At 37.1% G+C, this 19209-nt stretch overlaps 1 pseudogene; it reads left to right on the forward strand.

Annotated features, from left to right (window-relative positions):
• Window positions 1–18473: 18473 nt before the first annotated feature.
• On the forward strand, window positions 18474–18909 carry LOC126672223 (uncharacterized; annotated as a pseudogene).
• The last annotated feature ends 300 nt before the right edge of the window (window positions 18910–19209 follow it).

The following is a 19209-nucleotide window of genomic DNA, read 5'->3' on the forward strand; positions in this document are numbered from 1 at the left end:
TGCTTATTCCGAAGGTGGCGGTCCAATATTAAGGACTATCGACCAATTAGTAATGTAAACGGTATTTTCAAGCTGGTCTCTAAGGTTCTCTCTAAGATATTAGCACTGCTTCTAACTAATGTGGTTTCATATAGTCAGCATGCTTTTATGAAAGTGCGAAGCATTTTGAAGTGTTCTATGATAGCAAATGAGTTAGTCCATTCAGCTTCTAAAAGGAAGGAAAATATGCTTGTCCTAATGTTTGATTTTCAAAAAGCTTTTGACAGTATTGATTGGAATTACCTGTTTTCTGTGATGTGGTGCATGAATTTTTCAATTAAATGGATTGAGTGACTACGAAACACTTTTGTTTTGGTTAATGGTAGTCCGATTGATCCTATTTCCTTCAGGGGAGGTGTTCGACAAGGTGACCCAATCTCTACCTATTTGTTTGTTATGGATGTAAAGGGGTTAAAGCGGATTCTTGTTAGATCGTGTGCCTTGGGATTCACGTAGGAGTATTGCTATTCGGCGGATCATGAGCCTATATCTCTGTTTTAGTTTGCATATGACACTCATTCATTCCTTTTGATATTGAAAAGTTAAGGAATTTGACCCGTATTTTTTTATTGTTTTGAACTTATTTCTGGGATGATCATTAATTTTCATAAAAGCTCTATTTTGGAAATTAACGTCGACGAGCTTAATTTATTAACAGCTGCGTAAACGGTTGGATGTAAGATTGATTCTTTCTCAATCAAGTATATAGGTAAAATGACGTAAATTTAGCTATTTCTTCGAACAAATATCCATTGGAAATTCTTCCTTCCTCCATAGCTTTATTGGTTACTTTCCGTTCAGTTTTCTTATATATCTGGTCAATCAAACGATTACATCGATAAGAAATTCTAATATTTTTTGATAAAATAAAAAATTGAATAGATTACTTTTCAAACGGATACATCTAGCGATACTTGTTATAGAACGAGAAAAAATCCAAGCCGGTGACATACTGCACGAAGCCTGCCAGCTTCGCTTCGTACGGAAGGTATACAAAAAGATGTTCCATTGAATCAAAAAAGCTGGCGAAAAGATACTTTTCAAGTTGCACACTATCTTTTCAATTTCTTTCACCATAAGAATTTGGTCGTCCTTCTTCAACGATGAAGTTATCTCTTTAAAGAAGATACTCTCCTCTGTAGTAAGTTCCCACACCTCTTTCGAAAGAAGCTCTCGAAAAGCAATCAACAAAAGACGCTGCATGAAAACATGGCAGTCATGGCTTTTCATGCCGATCATTTTTTGCATTTTTTGATCGAGACACCTTCCCAAATTGGACACATGCCCATCCGGGAACTTCAACTGTTTAACTCATTTTAATAGAACTTGTTTTGATTCTTTATCAAAACGACTTCTGAACAGAAATTCTTCATCACACTGCAAACAAACCCTAACCGCTTTTCGTTTGTTCATTCGCTGAGTATTGAATCCGTAATCATCCTCCAAAGATCACTGTTCAGTAAGTGTCATAATTCCTATAATTTCCAGATTTTACCTTTGAACGATATTCCGTATTGTTGATTGTTCTTACTCGTTTTTAGATCGAAAGTGAAACCGATTGATTCCAGACGTTCCCGACTCACGTATCTTAGTTTCGCTGAACGGTACGCTATCGATCTCGTTCTAATCAATCCCGTTTCATCGTTTCTTTTTTTGCTATGTGTTCTGTTCTTGGGTTGTATGGCTTCTGCCGATTTTGTTCTTCACTGTTGGACATGTCTTTGCTTAGTTTTGGTTATAAATCCTTTGGGTCTTTGTTAGTTTAAGCTTTCGATTTGTTTCAGTCCATCGTTCTGAGTTTGTTCTTCGTAAGTTTGGATCGGTTTCCTGCCGTATGTTACATATGGTTTTGTTTTTCTTTTGATTTGGAAAATGCCTTGGTTGTGTAGTAGTTAAATGGTGTGATGTATATGATTTGGTTATAATGTAAGATTCATGTTGAATTTGGAAAACTTAAAGGTTCATAATTGATGTTTTTGGCTTCTGTTTTGGTTTGGGCATGGCGGGTCTGCTGTTTGTTCAAATTGAGGAAGATGATTGGCCAAATAACCATTTTAATCACCAAAGACTTTAACTTTAATCAACTTAATCCTTAAGGTTAAACTTTAAACTAATAACTTGGGTTTTATTTGTTTTGAAATTAAATAGTGATAACGTTAGATTATTATTATTTAATTAATATAATTACTCGGGTAATTGTATTATGTTTCGAATTGGTATAATTTGGCTAAATTACAATTTAGCCCTTAAACTTAGTTTATAACTTGATTAAGTGGATTTTTGATTAATAACTTTGTATTTGGTTTTAATTATAAACAAAAACGATTAAATTGATTTGGATATCTTTTGGCAAAAGTACAGTTTAATCCCTATTGGCTAAAGTACAATTTAGTCCCTAAACTTTTTATGACTTATTTAATTAAGTTTTTGGGTTGTAACTTGGGTTACTTAAAATTAAAGTTATTGACTTCCGCTTCTAAAATGGGTTATTATTTTATGGAATTATTTTATAAATATAAACTCGGGTTTATATTTGATAAACGTTTTGAGTTGGGTTAGACTTGGGTCACCCGACAAGAGTGGTTAGCTTGGTAGATATTGGTAACTCGGCTAACACACCAATTGAAAATTTATTATTATTTAAAGTTATTTAATAATATTTATAAGCTGGATTTTAAAGTGAGGATTCAATTGACTTATCTTGTGTGGGCTTTATTACCTAATGGGTATTTTTGTGTGTTCTGCCTTGTTTATTTCCGACGTGTTAATGGTGCTAGTCCTATGTGGTGTCTAGTACTCTCTAGAGTTAGGGTCTGTTTTTAATAATTATTTTATTTGTCTAGACCCGTCTATTGTTCGTGCTCCAGAGGCGAACCAGGATTAGTTGCTTGCCGGTATTTCACGTGGATTAGCAAGCAGTGAGTTTGTACTTACTATTTACCGCTTTATTAAGTAAATTGTTATTTTAATATTAAATATATATTGTACGTATATTTTCGAACTGTTTTTATATTATGGCTTCTAGTTGGAACATGCTACCTAATGGGCATCATTAGGACTGCGTGCGCACCGGTAATGATCTGGGAAAGGTATTTATGGTAATGTGGTAACTCGGTGTGAGCATAACTCTCGGGACCAAGTAGAGTAACTCGGTGTAGCTCAGCTCTCGGGACTCTGGTATAAGTGTGGTCAGTGGTAACTCGGTGTAGCTCAGCTCTCGGGACCAGACCTATTGGATTATGTTTATTATTTAGAATTGTGGATTAGGGTTCCAACTATTATTCGTAATATCATTATTAAATGTTTTAAACGGTTTTAAAAGGTTTTCCACTTAATAAATGTAGATAGTGGTATAAACTCATCTCAGTATATCTGACCCCGTTGTTTTCCCAATTTTCCCAGGGTTATGATCTGAGAGAGTCTGGTGATCTCCGCATTTACTTTTCTTCGGAGGTTCCATTTATTTTTGATAAACTGTAAAACTGTTTTATTCTTAGACCGCAGTAGTAACTAGACGTCTTTATTATTACTGTATATTTTGTCGGATTGGTTCGACTGGTTATATTGCTTTGGCATGATTATAATATTTACATTGATTTATGATAAATCTATATTAGTCTCGGAATTGGCTAAGCATGTTATATTAATTGTGGAATATTATAACTGCTAGATTTAGGTTGAAGTCTCGGTTGCCCCCGAGCATTGGTTTTCTGCAGGTTTATGTGTTTATATGTTAATTGAAAGGCTAGCTACGGGTTTTGGTACTACATTATCCATACCCTAGCGTCGGTCGCGATTCATGAAAATGGGTCGTGACAAACTTGGTATCAGAGCTTTGGTTTCAAACCAAGGCCAATTGCTTGCTATGTGTTTACTCTGTTAAGTATGGTTGTGTCTTAGGAACTACTGCGGATATAGGATTCTGTCATGTCTTTAAAACCGTCATCTTTTGATTTTAAAACATTCTGCCTACACCAATAGGATTGCGTCGAGTCAGTCATTGTATGTTGATTTGATGCTGTTAAATGTTAATTTTATTTCACTTGGGTGAACATTTTATTGCTGTTGATTGCTTGGGAAATCCTATATGTTGCTTGTCTTGTTCATACTTGGGTATGAAATATCTGTTATTTAAATTGTTGTTGTTCAATCTTAGGATATGGACAACGTTGTTCGTACTCGTGCTCGTGCTGCGGCAGAGCAAGAAGCTGTGGCTGATGATGCGATTTCCATGGAAGTCGATCAGAACGTGCCACCAGTTCAAGCTAATGCTGGACGTGGTCGAGGTGGAGGTGCTGGCAGAGGTAGAGGTGCTGGTAGAGGCAGAGGAGCTGGTGCTAGTAGAGGTGGAGCTAGAGGACGTGGTGCAGCAGGTGTTCAGGCACCGAATGTGCAGCAGGCACCAGAGGTGCAACAAGCACCAAACATGCAAGCGTTCGACTTCACTACCTTCTTAGTTGGGATTGTCGAGATGCAGAACAACCAGGCTCTTCTGCAGAATTAGTGTACTGTACTGGGTCAGCTAGCGCAGCAACAGCAACCTCAGGCTGGTGTTGTAGCTGGTATTGGTGGACTTGCTGGTGTCGGTCACATTCCAACAGACAGAGAGTTGGTGATGACCTACTTGAAGTTGAATCCGACTTCTTTTGATAGTACTGGGGATGCTCTTGACTTTTTGGAGGAATTTGAGTACAACAGTCAGAGGATTCAAGCTTCTGATCGTCAATCAGTGATGCTTGTGGAGATGTCGCTGAAGGGTCCAGCTAAGGACTGGTATCGCGATAACATCAGGCCAGTTATGGATACTTTGTCTTGGGCTGATTTTGTGGTCAGGTTCAGAGGTTACTATCTACCCTTCTCTGTTACTGAGAGTTTCAGAGAAAAGCTGCTAAATTTGAAGAAGGGGGATAGATCAGTGACAGACTACACTACGGAGTTTGTACGTTTGGGGCGGTTTGCTACAGATCTTCAGGGTGATCAAGAGCGAGTGAACGACCGTTATATTAGGGGTTTAGGCTCGGAGTTTCTCCCTTTGCTGATAGGGACAAACATGGAGTTTGCCCGGTTAGTGGATAGTGCGCGACGGATGGAGAATTCGATGGTTCAGTTTGGGACGATCCCTGACCCTCTCCAGAATCAAAAGGGAAAGAGTGATCTTCCTAGTGGGGGGCAGCAGGCCCCAGCGCAGCATGGTAGTGGGAACTACTACAGCGGCTCTTCTCAGGCCAACAGGGGGAGTCGTCGGACGCACAACAAGGGGAGGCATAGTGTCAGGAGTGCTCCGTACAGTTCCAGTAGCAGTGGGAGCAACCGTGGTTCAGGACGCGGGCACAGTGGTGGATCGAACATTCCGTTCTGCCAGAATTGCAGACGCAGGCACTATGGTCAGTGTCAGTTAGCTCCTGGAGGTTGTTTTACTTGTGGCCAGCCGGGTCATTTTTCCAGGGAGTGTCCGACATCTGGGCAGCAGATGTCTAACTCCAGCGTGGCGCAGTCTTCTTATCAGCAGCAGAGACCTGCGTTTTCACAGTCTGTAGGGTACTCTCAACCTGCAGCATCTTTTGGTGGCCAGCGGGGTCGTGGTTCTGGTGGCAGAGGTTTTGGTGGCCGTGGTAACGGCGGTAGAGGTTCCAACGGTTATGGTACTGGACAGAGTTCGCAGCAGCAGCCGCAGGGTCAGGCCAGAGTGTTCGCACTTACTCCTCAGGATGCGCGTGCATCAAATGCTGTGGTGCAAGGTACCATTCCGATTTCTTTTATAGATGCTTTAGTGTTATTTGATGCGGGTGCAACCCATTCGTTTGTATCTACATGTTTTGCTGGGAAATTGGGTATGGCACCATCTGTTTTGAGTGAACCTCTAGCTGTGTCTACACCTATGTCTGAAGGTGTAGTAGTGGACGTCGTTTATCCTTCTTGTCCAGTGGTTATTCAGGGTAGAGAATTATGTGCTAATTTGATTGTACTTGACGTTCTTTCTTTTGATGTTATCTTGGGGATGGACTGGTTGTCACGACACTTTGCTTCTATTGACTGTCGAGGGAAGTCAGTCGAGTTCAGGATTCCAGGTGATCTACCTTTTTCCTTTCAGGGAGAAAAGGCAGAGACACCTAAGAATCTGATTTCCGCCATCAAGGCGAAGCGGATGTTAGGCAAGGGTTGCCAGGGTTTTCTTACGGTGGTTCGTGATTTGGAGGCTGGTAGTAGTGATATGCATAGTGTTCCGATAGTGAATGAGTTCACTAATGTGTTTCCAGAGGAATTGCCTGGATTACCACCTGATCGTGATATTGAGTTTTGCATTGATGTGGTTCCTGGTACAGCTCCGATTTCGATACCGCCGTATCGGATGGTTCCTGCAGAGCTGAAGGAGTTGAAGGACCAGTTACAAGAGTTGTTGGATAGCGGGTTCATCAGACCGAGTACTTCTCCGTGGGGTGCTCCAGTTCTGTTTGTAAAGAAGAAAGACGGTTCCTTTCGACTGTGTATCGACTACAGACAGTTGAACAAGGTTACTGTCAAGAACAGATATCCTCTTCCTCGCATCGATGATTTGTTTGACCAGTTGCAGGGTGCGAAGTGTTTTTCCAAGATTGATTTGAGGTCTGGGTATCATCAACTCAGGATCCGTGATGTGGATGTGCCTAAGACTTCTTTTCGGACGCGGTATGGACATTTTGAGTTTCTGGTTATGTCCTTTGGTCCGACGAACGCACCAGCAGCGTTTATGGATATGATGAACAGAGTGTTCAAGCCGTTTTTGGACCAATTTGTTATCGTCTTCATTGATGACATCTTGATCTATTCTCGGAGTGAGGAGGAGCATGCTTATCATTTGAGGACTATACTACAGACGTTGCGTGAGCATCGGTTGTATGCTAAGTTCTCAAAATGTGAGTTCTGGTTGGATCAGGTTACCTTTCTAGGACACGTGGTGTCGAAAGATGGGATCAAGGTTGATCCGAAGAAGATTGAGGCGGTCATGGATTGGCAAAGGCCAAGGTCAGTTACCGAGATCAGAAGTTTTCTGGGTTTAGCTGGCTACTATCGTCGGTTCGTGCAAGATTTCTCCAGAATATCTGCACCTTTGACTAAACTGACACAGAATGGTGTCAAGTTTGAGTGGACTGACAAGTGCGAGGCGAGCTTTGAGAAGCTTAAGGAGATTTTGACTACAGCTTCGGTTTTGGCATTGCCTTCTGGCATTGATGGTTTCACAGTGTATTGTGATGCGTCTCGGATTGGTCTGGATTGCGTTCTAATGCAACATGGACAGGTGATTGCCTATGCTTCCAGACAGTTGAAGAAGCATGAGGTGAATTACCCTACTCATGATTTAGAGTTGGCAGCTGTGGTTTTTGCGCTGAAAATCTGGAGGCATTATTTGTATGGTGCTACTTGTGAGATTTTCACTGATCATAAGAGTCTGAAATATATCTTTGATCAGAGAGAATTAAACTTGAGACATAGGAGGTGGTTAGAGTTGCTGAAAGATTACGACTGTACTATTCAGTACCATCCTGGTAAGGCTAATGTGGTAGCCGATGCGCTGAATCGCAAGTCTTCGGGCAGCTTGGCTCATATTTCTGAAATTGGGCGTAGGCCCATGGTTAGAGAGTGGCACAGTTTGATGACTTCGGGCTATGGTTTTCAGTTGTCTCAGGCTGGTTGTTTGTTAGCACAGTTACAAGTGCAACCCGTTTTGATTGATCGGATCAAAGCTGTACAAGCTGAGGATCCACAGTTGAAGCGGATTATTGAGGAGGTTCAGCAGGACAGTAATTCTGAGTTTACTTTTGTGGATGGAGTTCTGAGACATGGTTCGAGATTGTGTGTTCCGGATTCAGATGGTTTGAGAGACCAGATTCTGGAAGAAGCGCACAAGTCTGCTTATAGTGTTCATCCGGGTTCTACTAAGATGTACCATGATCTTAAGGGTACCTACTGGTGGAGCGGGATGAAGAAGGATGTCGCTGAGTATGTTTCTAAGTGCCTGACTTGCCAGCAGGTGAAGCTGGAGCATTAGAGACCTTTTGGCTATCTGCAGCCACTACCTATTCCAGAGTGGAAGTGGGAGCGGATTGCTATGGATTTTGTGGTTGGTTTACCACGTACTCGACAGGGGTGCGATTCCATCTGGGTGATAGTTGACCGTATGACCAAGTCAGCTCATTTCCTTCTGATTAAGGTTTCGTATACTGCTTCGAGGTTGGCTCAGTTGTACATCGACAGGATTGTCAGTTTGCATGGTGTACCAGTTTCTATTGTTTCAGACAGAGGTTCTGTGTTTACTTCGAGGTTCTGGAAAGCATTACAGGAATCCTTGGGTTCTCGGTTGGATTTCAGTACAGCTTTCCATCCTCAGACTGACGGTCAGTCTGAGAGGACTATTCAGACGTTGGAGGATATGCTTAGGATGTGTGTTCTCGATTTTCAGGGTAGCTGGGATACTCATCTGCCGTTGATTGAGTTTTCTTATAACAACAGTTACCATGCGAGTATCGAGATGGCGCCGTATGAGGCTTTGTACGGGCGCAAGTGTAGATCTCCTATCTGTTGGGAGGAGGTTGGAGAGCGTAAACTCTCAGGTGCCGAGATCATTCAGATTACCTCAGAGAAGGTACCGTTGATCAAGCGGAGGTTAGAGACTGCTTTTAGTCGGCATAAGAGTTATGCAGACCCGAAAAGGAAGGACATTGAGTTTCATGTGGGTGATTTCGTGTTTCTCCGGGTTTCGCCTATGAAAGGTGTGGTTCGTTTTGGTGTCAAAGGAAAGTTGGCACCAAGGTGTATTGGTCCTTATGAGATTTCAGAGAGGATTGGGGCTGTGGCTTATCGTCTGGTTCTACCGCCAGACATATCGTTAGTACATCCTGTGTTTCACGTTTCTATGTTGAGAAAGTGCATTTCTGATCCTTCGCACGTGATTGTGCCTCAGAGTGTTGAGATTGACCAAGAGCTGTCCTATGAGGAACAGCCAGTTGAGATTGTTGATACGCAGGTGCGTAAATTGCGGAACAAGGAGATTCCGATGGTCAAAGTTCTCTGGCGCAATCATTCTATAGAGGAGTGTACTTGGGAGACCGAGTTGGATATGCGAAATCGCTATCCTTTTCTTTTTCCGTGAGGTGCGATATCTTGATTTCTGTGACTTTTATAATTATTACTTGTGTTACGTGTTGTTCTGATGTGATTTACTTATCGTGTTAAATTCGAGGACGAATTTTTAATTAGTTGGGGAGAATGTAATACCCCGTAAATTTTCAGCGTTTTTCCGACAACTTTTCCGATCGTTTTGAATTAAGAATCGAGGTTTGGGGTCGGGTTCGTGTTGGTTCGTGAGTAGGTTAATTCGTGGTTTAACCATTATTTTTTTTAATCAAAATATAAAAAAAAATAGAAATAACTGAATTCTCGTTCGAGAAATTGGATTCTCGAACGAGAATCCAGTTCAGGGCCTGGTCTCGTTCGAGACCAGGTGGTTCTCGAACGAGAACCAAGCCCAAAAGGGCTGTTCTCGTTCGAGAACCAATCAGCAGATTGGACCCCTTCGCCCAACCATTTTCGATCTCGTTTACGGCCCACTTCCCTACGTTATTTTAAGCCGACTTCTGAACATAAATTCTTCATCACACTGCAAACAAACCCTAGCCGCTTTTCGTTTGTTCATTCGCTGAGTATTGAATCTGTAATCATCCTCCAAAGATCGCTGTTCAGTAAGTGTCATAATTCCTATAATTTCCAGATTTTACCTTTGAACGATATTCCGTATTGTTGATTGTTCTTACTCGTTTTTAGATCGAAAGTGAAACCGATTGATTCCAGACGTTCCCGACTCACGTATCTACGTTTCCCTATCTCAGTTTCGCTGAACGGTACGCTATCGATCTCGTTCTAATCAATCCCGTTTCATCGTTTCTTTTTTTGCTATGTGTTCTGTTCTTGGGTTGTATGGCTTCTGCCGATTTTGTTCTTCACTGTTGGACATGTCTTTGCTTAGTTTTGGTTATAAATCCTTTGGGTCTTTGTTAGTTTAAGCTTTCGATTTGTTTCAGTCCATCGTTCTGAGTTTGTTCTTCGTAAGTTTGGATCGGTTTCCTGCCGTATGTTACATATGGTTTTGTTTTTCTTTTGATTTGGAAAATGCCTTGGTTGTGTAGTAGTTAAATGGTGTGATGTATATGATTTGGTTATAATGTAAGATTCATGTTGAATTTGGAAAACTTAAAGGTTCATAATTGATGTTTTTGGCTTCTGTTTTGGTTTGGGCATGGCGGGTCTGCTGTTTGTTCAAATTGAGGAAGATGATTGGCCAAATAACCATTTTAATCACCAAAGACTTTAACTTTAATCAACTTAATCCTTAAGGTTAAACTTTAAACTAATAACTTGGGTTTTATTTGTTTTGAAATTAAGTAGTGATAACGTTAGATTATTATTATTTAATTAATATAATTACTCGGGTAATTGTATTATGTTTCGAATTAGTATAATTTGGCTAAATTACAATTTAGCCCCTAAACTTAGTTTATAACTTGATTAAGTGGATTTTTGATTAATAACTTTGTATTTGGTTTTAATTATAAACAAAAACGATTAAATTGATTTGGATATCTTTTGGCAAAAGTACAGTTTAATCCCTATTGGCTAAAGTACAATTTAGTCCCTAAACTTTTTATGACTTATTTAATTAAGTTTTTGGGTTGTAACTTGGGTTATTTAACATTAAAGTTATTGACTTCTGCTTCTAAAATGGGTTATTATTTTATGGAATTATTTTATAAATATAAACTCGGGTTTATATTTGATAAACGTTTTGAGTTGGGTTACACTTGGGTCACCCGACAAGAGTGGTTAGCTTGGTAGATATTGGTAATTCGGCTAACACACTAATTGAAAATTTATTATTATTTAAAGTTATTTAATAATATTTATAAGCTGGATTTTAAAGCGAGGATTCAATTGACTTATCTTGTGTAGGCTTTATTACCTAATGGGTATTTTTGTGTGTTCTGCCTTGTTTATTTCCGACGTGTTAATGGTGCTAGTCCTATGTGGTGTCTAGTACTCTCTAGAGTTAGGGTCTGTTTTTAATAATTATTTTATTTGTCTAGACCCGTCTATTGTTCGTGCTCCAGAGGCAAACCAGGATTAGTTGCTTGCCGGTATTTCACGTGGATTAGCAAGCAGTGAGTTTGTACTTACTATATACCGCTTTATTAAGTAAATTGTTATTTTAATATTAAATATATATTGTACGTATATTTTCGAACTGTTTTTATATTATGGCTTCTAGTTGGAACATGCTACCTAATGGGCATCATTAGGACTGCGTGCGCACCGGTAATGATCTGGAAAAGGTATTTATGGTAATGTGGTAACTCGGTGTGAGCATAGCTCTCGGGACCAAGTAGAGTAACTCGGTGTAGCTCAACTCTCGGGACTCTGGTATAAGTGTGGTCAGTGGTAACTCGGTGTAGCTCAGCTCTCGGGACCAGACCTATTGGATTATGTTTATTATTTAGAATTGTGGATTAGGGTTCCAACTATTATTCGTAATATCGTTATTAAATGTTTTAAACGGTTTTAAAAGGTTTTCCACTTAATAAATGTAGATAGTGGTATAAACTCATCTCAGTATATCTGACCCCGTTGTTTTCCCAATTTTCCCAGGGTTATGATCTGAGAGAGTCTGGTGATCTCCGCATTTACTTTTCTTCGGAGGTTCCATTTATTTTTGATAAACTGTAAAACTGTTTTATTCTTAGACCGCAGTAGTAACTAGACGTCTTTATTATTACTGTATATTTTGTCGGATTGGTTCGACTGGTTATATTGCTTTGGCATGATTATAATATTTACATTGATTTATGATAAATCTATATTAGTCTCGGAATTGGCTAAGCATGTTATATTAATTGTGGAATATTATAACTGCTAGATTTAGGCTGAAGTCTCGGTTGCCCCCGAGCATTGGTTTTCTGCAGGTTTATGTGTTTATATGTTAATTGAAAGGCTAGCTACGGGTTTTGGTACTACATTACCCATACCCTAGCGCCGGTCGCGATTCATGAAAATGGGTCGTGACAATTTGACAGTAAAATCAATTTAGCGACTCCGTCGCTAATTCACCGATGGTTTGCCGACGTATTTGACAAATTTTGTCAAACTTAACGACAAAGTGTTAGTCTGTTGCTAATTTTTCTATATATTGAAACACATTTTTTCCCATATTTAGCGAGTGATTGACAAATTCGTTGCTAATTTGAGGAATAATGAAACGCAATGTATAACCTATTTTTTACCAACAAATTAATTCGTCGGTAAAAGAATATGATTAGTTGCACCGCTATTAATTGTAAATGCCGGTGGAGACAAACCTAGAGAAATTTTTCCAATGTTTGTCGCAAGAGTATCTAATTGAGATGACCCATGTCCCTGCATAATAAACAACATTTGTTGCAATCTTAATCAGTCAGTCCATTCATAGCAGACTGAACATGCTGCATAATTGGTGCCTCAATGGCATTATTAATTGAAGATTGATTATTCTAATTGCGTTTGAATGTTATAGGCTTGAGATGTCTAGGGTGATAACCATTTAACTTCCAATATGTTTGTTTTACATGATGATCTCTATCATAGTAAGAACAATGTAACGAGTTGTGATTGAATGAGTTAGGATGAGAAAAAAAAACACAATTTGTCTCGAGCAACAAAGGCCATTGGTTCATCTTTTCAAACAACTATCGCTGAAGCTTCAGTTGTCTTACGAGCTATGCCCAAGTTACGATGTTTTCTTCTTGAATAATAGAAGAATAAGAATGTACAAGATCATGTAAGGGGTTCATTAAAAGGATATGACTGCATAACACAGTAAGACTCGTTCAATTCCATAAGAAATTGCATCAATTTATGCCTTTTACTGTCTACTTCACAAGTGCAAACGACATCATTGTAGGAGCATATTCCATCCCATAATTTTTTAAGCTTGGTGTAATAAGTCACAACAATCAATTGATCTTGAAACATACATGCAATGTCTCTTTCAATACGAAAAATTCACAGTGCATTGCTTTGAGGAAGATGACTTCGATCTTCCCAAACTTTATGGATAGTGCTACAAAAATAACGCTATTTCCAATATCAGGCGTAAGAAGCCAGGACAATACCATGTCGTTGCATTTCCTTCATGCTACATAATCTTTTGGTTTGGTTAATTATGGCAGATGGGTGCCTTAAGAGTCCTATCAACAAAACCTAATTAGGAGATTGTATTCAAAGAGATGACCATGGCTCTACACCATGCCGCATAGTTATTCTCATTAAGAGATTTCGAAACAAGTATAACCCCGAGATGATATGAATGGTGAAGATAATAAATATTATTCAAGTATGATGAGTTTCCATCACTAATCATCATGGTAAAAATTGAAAAATTTCAAGGCAAAAAAAAGATGGAGAAAATTATAAGCCTTGTGTTATTTCGATATATAACAGAGACCACATATATACAAGAATGACTTTTAAGTCAGTTATTCTAATAAAGATAATTACAATATTTATATCATAAATCTTGCATTATAATTGACTTTCCTAACCAATTCGAGTAACTCGAAATCAAACTTCAATTTCTGAAGTCAATCTCGAGTTTGTTTGAGTCGATCTCGAAAAACAAGTCCGATCTGTTTCGAAGGAAGAACATTGTTCTTCCTTCGAAGACAGAAAAAGATGACCGGAAAAGAAAATTCGGAATTTTTTTTTCGTCGGACGGTGGGGCGAACGAGGAGCCGAAAAAAATGTTGGAAAAAATAATATATTAAAAATTTCATTTAAATTTTACAAAACTAATTTTATTAAAAATATTTATTTGTATCAAATAATTTTTTTAATTAAGTTTTATAATTTTTAAAAATAAGAGTTTTTTGTTTTTAAATATAATATTAAGCAGTATTTAGAATATATGTTAAAATATAAAGTATCCGTTTCAACATTTTTCAAGTGAAAAAGAGGTCAATTTAATATTTGAGGGTGCAATTGAAACCAAAAGGACATAATTTGAGTAAAATTGGTGATTTTTCAATATGAAAATGCAAATGAATTGAGACTAAAAGAAGGAGAGTTTAATCAGAGGATTAGTCAAAAATTTATTGTTAAAGTATTAGAGAATAATGGAGTCAAAATTATACATTAAGCTCAAATTCAAACAATATCTTCAAATGTATGTATGTACAAGACAAATTGTAATTCAAACAATTTTTATTCAAATACACCTATGAACACTTTTCTTCAATATTGTTCAATTATTGACATATAGCGGAACATATTGAAAAATACGGCGAACAAGTAATTTTGTGAGTTATTCCAATCTGAGAGTAGTAGCAGTGGTGTGAACCGAGCAGAAAATGGAGCAGCTGCTAATACTATACTCACCAGATTCAACATGACAGATTTAAGATCGCGTTTGATTAGTTAAATAATCAAGTCTTGACTACCACATAAGCATATATTTGACTGTAAAATACTTAAAAACCTTTCAGAATTACAAAAATTTAGTAACTATTTTTCAAATTCGATCACCATTTTACAATTTTTATAAAAAGTACAGTGTCTTCTAAAATCAATTATCCAACTTTTAGCCTTCTGAACTTTTCTTTTTTCATTTAAGAAATAGAGAAAATTAAAATTTTCAACTCGAGACTACACATATAAATAGATATGAGAAAGAATAACTTACACTCAACTAAGTTGAATTATTTTGGGAGGAGTGACTTTCATAATTTAAAAGTAGTAAAAGTCCACGAAAGATCCCTATAGGCAAAAAAGATTTCAGAATAAATAAATATAAATTCTGAACATAAAATCAAACAAATAAAAAATAATAATTCGATATGTTCATTAAATGATGCCCTAATAACTCATCCCAATAAGTTTTAGGGGTATTCGTAAAATAGCCGCACTTTTTTTTTAGCAATCCAACCATATTTCTAAAATTTTGAACTTCACCTCTCAAATTTTATTTTTCTGTAATTTTGACCCAAAAATATTTGTCCTTCACCATATAATGTTGTTTTTTCCGTTATAAAAAAATTAACATTTAGAATTGAAAAATGTACAATTAATACAAATAATGAATGCTAAAAGTTATGATATTAGGCCTCATTTGATTCAAAAATATATAATTTTCGGGAAGTATACTTCCCAAAAAGTTAATTACTGAGAAAGTTAGTGTGGAGAAAATTAATATTTTTACTACTTGGTTCACTTAATAACTTTCCGGAATTGCATTTTATTTTTAGTTAATTAAACTTTAAAGACAATATTACGTTCAATAATTAAATTGGTTAATTAAATATAGAAAAATATAATAGTATTTTAATTAATTTAATTAGGGAAGTAGAACTTACCTAAGTTTTACTAGGGAAGTGATTTTCCAAATTAAAGAGAAGTCAACCCTTTAACTTTCCGGGGAGATAAATTGGTAAAAATGAATCAAATGAGAAAAAAATGCTATTTCTCGAAAAGTTAGACTTCATTATAGTGAATTTACCCCCACAAGTGAGACTTTAAACTATAAAATGTTAAAAAAAAAAAATACAAAATACTAGTTTTAAAGAAATATATTTAAATCACTAAAAGAATTAAAAGTGGAGCTCTTTTTTTCTTATGGTCTATGAGAATTTTTGAACAAATTTCAAGTATGAAAACACCATTAAGTCTTCCGTATTCAGACTAGTTCTCGCTTTAGTATAGGTCTCTTGTAAAAAGCAGATTTTGATTCCAAATTTCAAACAGCTGCATGCATGAGTACGTTTCAAACCCGCGACCTTATCTAAATTAGAAGAATGCCTTATTAACTCACTTGCAATTTGGGTTTTTTTTTTCCACGAATATTCCAAAATTCTAATGTGAAAGAAAGATAGTTTGCCATTCTTTTGACTCATTGCTTGAGAAGCTGAGATATATTAAATGCAAATTTTATATCAATTTAGGCGTACCTGTGGTTCTTGTACATAAAATTTTGAAAACTCCATATCATTAAGACTTGGCCCAGTTGGCTAAGTTCTAATGATATGTGTATGAGGTTGAGGGTTCGATCCTCAACATTCACTGGCAGTGCGCCTATTTAAAAAATATTTAACATTAACTCCCTCTAACCCCGTTAACAATTAGAGTAGGCTATCTTTAACCAAAAAAAAAACACCATACCATTAAATATCCAATTTACAATTTTTTATAATAATGTATTTTATAAACATTTTCCAATAAATATGAAATTCATTTACACAGAAAATGTGAGCATTATTACATGAGATAAAAGGAATGAGTAACCAAAAATTAAAAACAATGATAGTACCCGGACCGAACAAGCCGGCCGATAAAAAGTGCACCTGCGGTAATCAGTAAGTATTTAATTTCTATCCCATACATAAAACTAGGTATCCCTTAACCCAAAGAGTGAAATTCACCCCTTATAAACCCATTAAAGAGTATACTCTTTTCCAATGTGAAAATTTCACTCTAATAGAGCCTACAAATAGTGTTTCTAGTTACACACACAAAACACTTTTTTAATTCAACCAAAATCTCAACATAAACTACATGTCGATTGGTATAAAAAATATATCGCAGTCTAAATTTTTTTTTCAAAAAATAGCCGAACTACGTTCCGATAAAAGAACTCTTCAACAAAATATTTTAGTTCCACAATTTTATTTATCCCAAGATTGAGAATTATTAAAATTTTGAGATTAATTATAACTTCTCCCTACCAACCGCTTCTTCTCCTTGATTACCAATAAAAGGTATTAACAAAGAAATCCTAACATTTCACTTTTTTTTATTTGAGCCTAACGTTTAAAACTTTACAAAATAAAACCTGATGTTTTCAATTTTTGCGTTTTGTAGCTCAAGCCGTTTTCCGGCCATTTTGCATATGTGACAGCTTAAATTCCAACATTTTAAAATTTTACAAATAAAATTCCAATGTTTTATATTTTTACACTATGTATATTAAAAAAGATGACATAATGGCCGGAATTCGGGAAGACTACAAAATACAAAAATTAAAAAGGTTAGGATTTGTTCGTAACGTTATAAACGTTAGGCTTGGATTATATACTTTCATCATTTTTTTAGTTGTCCATTTAGCAAAATATATTTGTCTCTGATTAGTTGTCAATTTAAAATTTTAATGTGACTTTAACTATTATCTTCCAAATTTATCTTTTCTTAATAAATGACTCAATGAGTTAATTTACAAGGTATTTATTAACTAATAGTGTTATATTTGTATTTGCTTTTTTAATTTAAGATAAAACACTCACTATTTTTTTTCTTTCTCAAAGGCTAAAATTTCCATTAATAATAATGAAAATTACAAGAACGGTTTCTCAACATATTGAGTCAACTATTCTAGAAAAGATGATGAGAGCTGTAAAAATACAGTCATCGACTAGGACTAAACTAACCAACAAGGGTCACCCAAATTTATAGTTAAAACTAGATCTATTAGTTAATCTAGATTTTTGAACGTTCTAAAGGAGCCCAGATCTTGAACGTTCTAGCAAAAGGTACTCATTGATCTCGGCATTCCTGCCTAGCAGAGACCGCCGCTGGCACATAGTTAGAATTTTCTCCCCCATCTCCATCAATCCACTGAAAAGCCGGCGTCTTCTTCTCGCCGGAACCGCCATCCTCAGAACCCCCCTTTGAATATCGTTAGGGAAAGGGGATTTTCTAACGACACCGTTTTCTTTTTTGAGCCCGTACTGATTTTTTTTTGTTGGCTCAGTATTTTACTTATTTTCCTAGGCCCCTTCTTGCCAATTTTGGGCCTAGACCCCAGATAGCCCATCATCTCCTCAGCAGAATTTTGAAAAAATAAGTTTGATTTTGCCAAAATCTCCTTCCCTTTTGATTCTGTTGCCTTATCCACCTCCACTTCTATCATATCTCCACTTGCCAAATTTCCTTCTGCATTATCTCTACTACTTCCCTTATCAAAGATCTTCACAACTTCCAAATCTCTATTCAAATTTGTAATACCATGATTTTCTCCATAATCCACTGTACCTACCAAATTTTTAATTTCCTTTCCATTTAAATGAGAAATTTGAATTCCAAAATTATCTTTACTACTACTTGCCATATTTCCCGGCAAATCAGTGATTTTCAAATCCCCTGATTTTCCTCTAATTACCATATCCACTTCATCTCTTCCAGCAAGCTTCGTTAATGGCTGGTTTTCATTAAAACTTCTACGACCATCACTGGCCGCCATTGTTCTAATACGTTGAGTCGGGAGCAGATGCAAAAGAGAGTGATGCCTAGAAGACGACAAGAGTATAGCTGAAACTGAAAGATCTGCAGGTCAAAAATTATCTATTTGCAGTCATAGATAAGAGCATTTTGAAGACAAACTTGTAGAAAAACACATCTTCACAGCTCTGGGAATCAATGAGAAGGAAATATCAAGGAAGTAAGAGGGTACAAAGAGCTCAATTGCAAGCTCTTAGAAGAGAATTTGAAATTTTGAAAATGAAAGAAGGAGAAACCATTGTTGAATATTTCTCTATAGTCATGATGGTGGCAAACAACATGCGCAATAATGGAGAAGCAATGCAAGACACTCAAATTGTGGAGTAGATTCTGCGAACTCTTACTGAAAGGTTTAATCACATAGTTGTCTCAATAGAGGAATCAAAAGACATAAACTGCCTCTCAGTTGATGACCTTCAAAGTTCACTCATTGTTTATGAACAAAAGTTCCGAAGAAAGAGCAATGAAGAAGAACATGTGCTTAAGGTGACATTAGAGGAGAGAAACGGAAGAGGAAGAGGCAGGAACACGTTTGCAGGATACCGATGACGAGGATGGGGGAGACAGTTGCAAAAGAAGGGGCTTACCATATTGATTTAAAATGGCACATGCAAAGTGTTTCATCCTAGAAGACAATAACCCCCCGATGGGGAGTCCTGTCATAATAGCCACGTCCTGTAATGTGACTGTGCACTCCCTCTCTGGGAACATGAAGGTATGGTCTCTAGCCTCCACCTATCCCCTAAGGCATTCTGATGTGAGTGGAAATAGAATGTTCTATTTTTTGGCAGAGATGGTATCAGCACTACCTAAATGTCTGCAAGTTGAAGTTGATGATGAATCACGACT

Source organism: Mercurialis annua, linkage group LG3, assembly GCF_937616625.2.
Source record: "Mercurialis annua linkage group LG3, ddMerAnnu1.2, whole genome shotgun sequence".
NCBI lineage: Eukaryota > Viridiplantae > Streptophyta > Magnoliopsida > Malpighiales > Euphorbiaceae > Mercurialis > Mercurialis annua.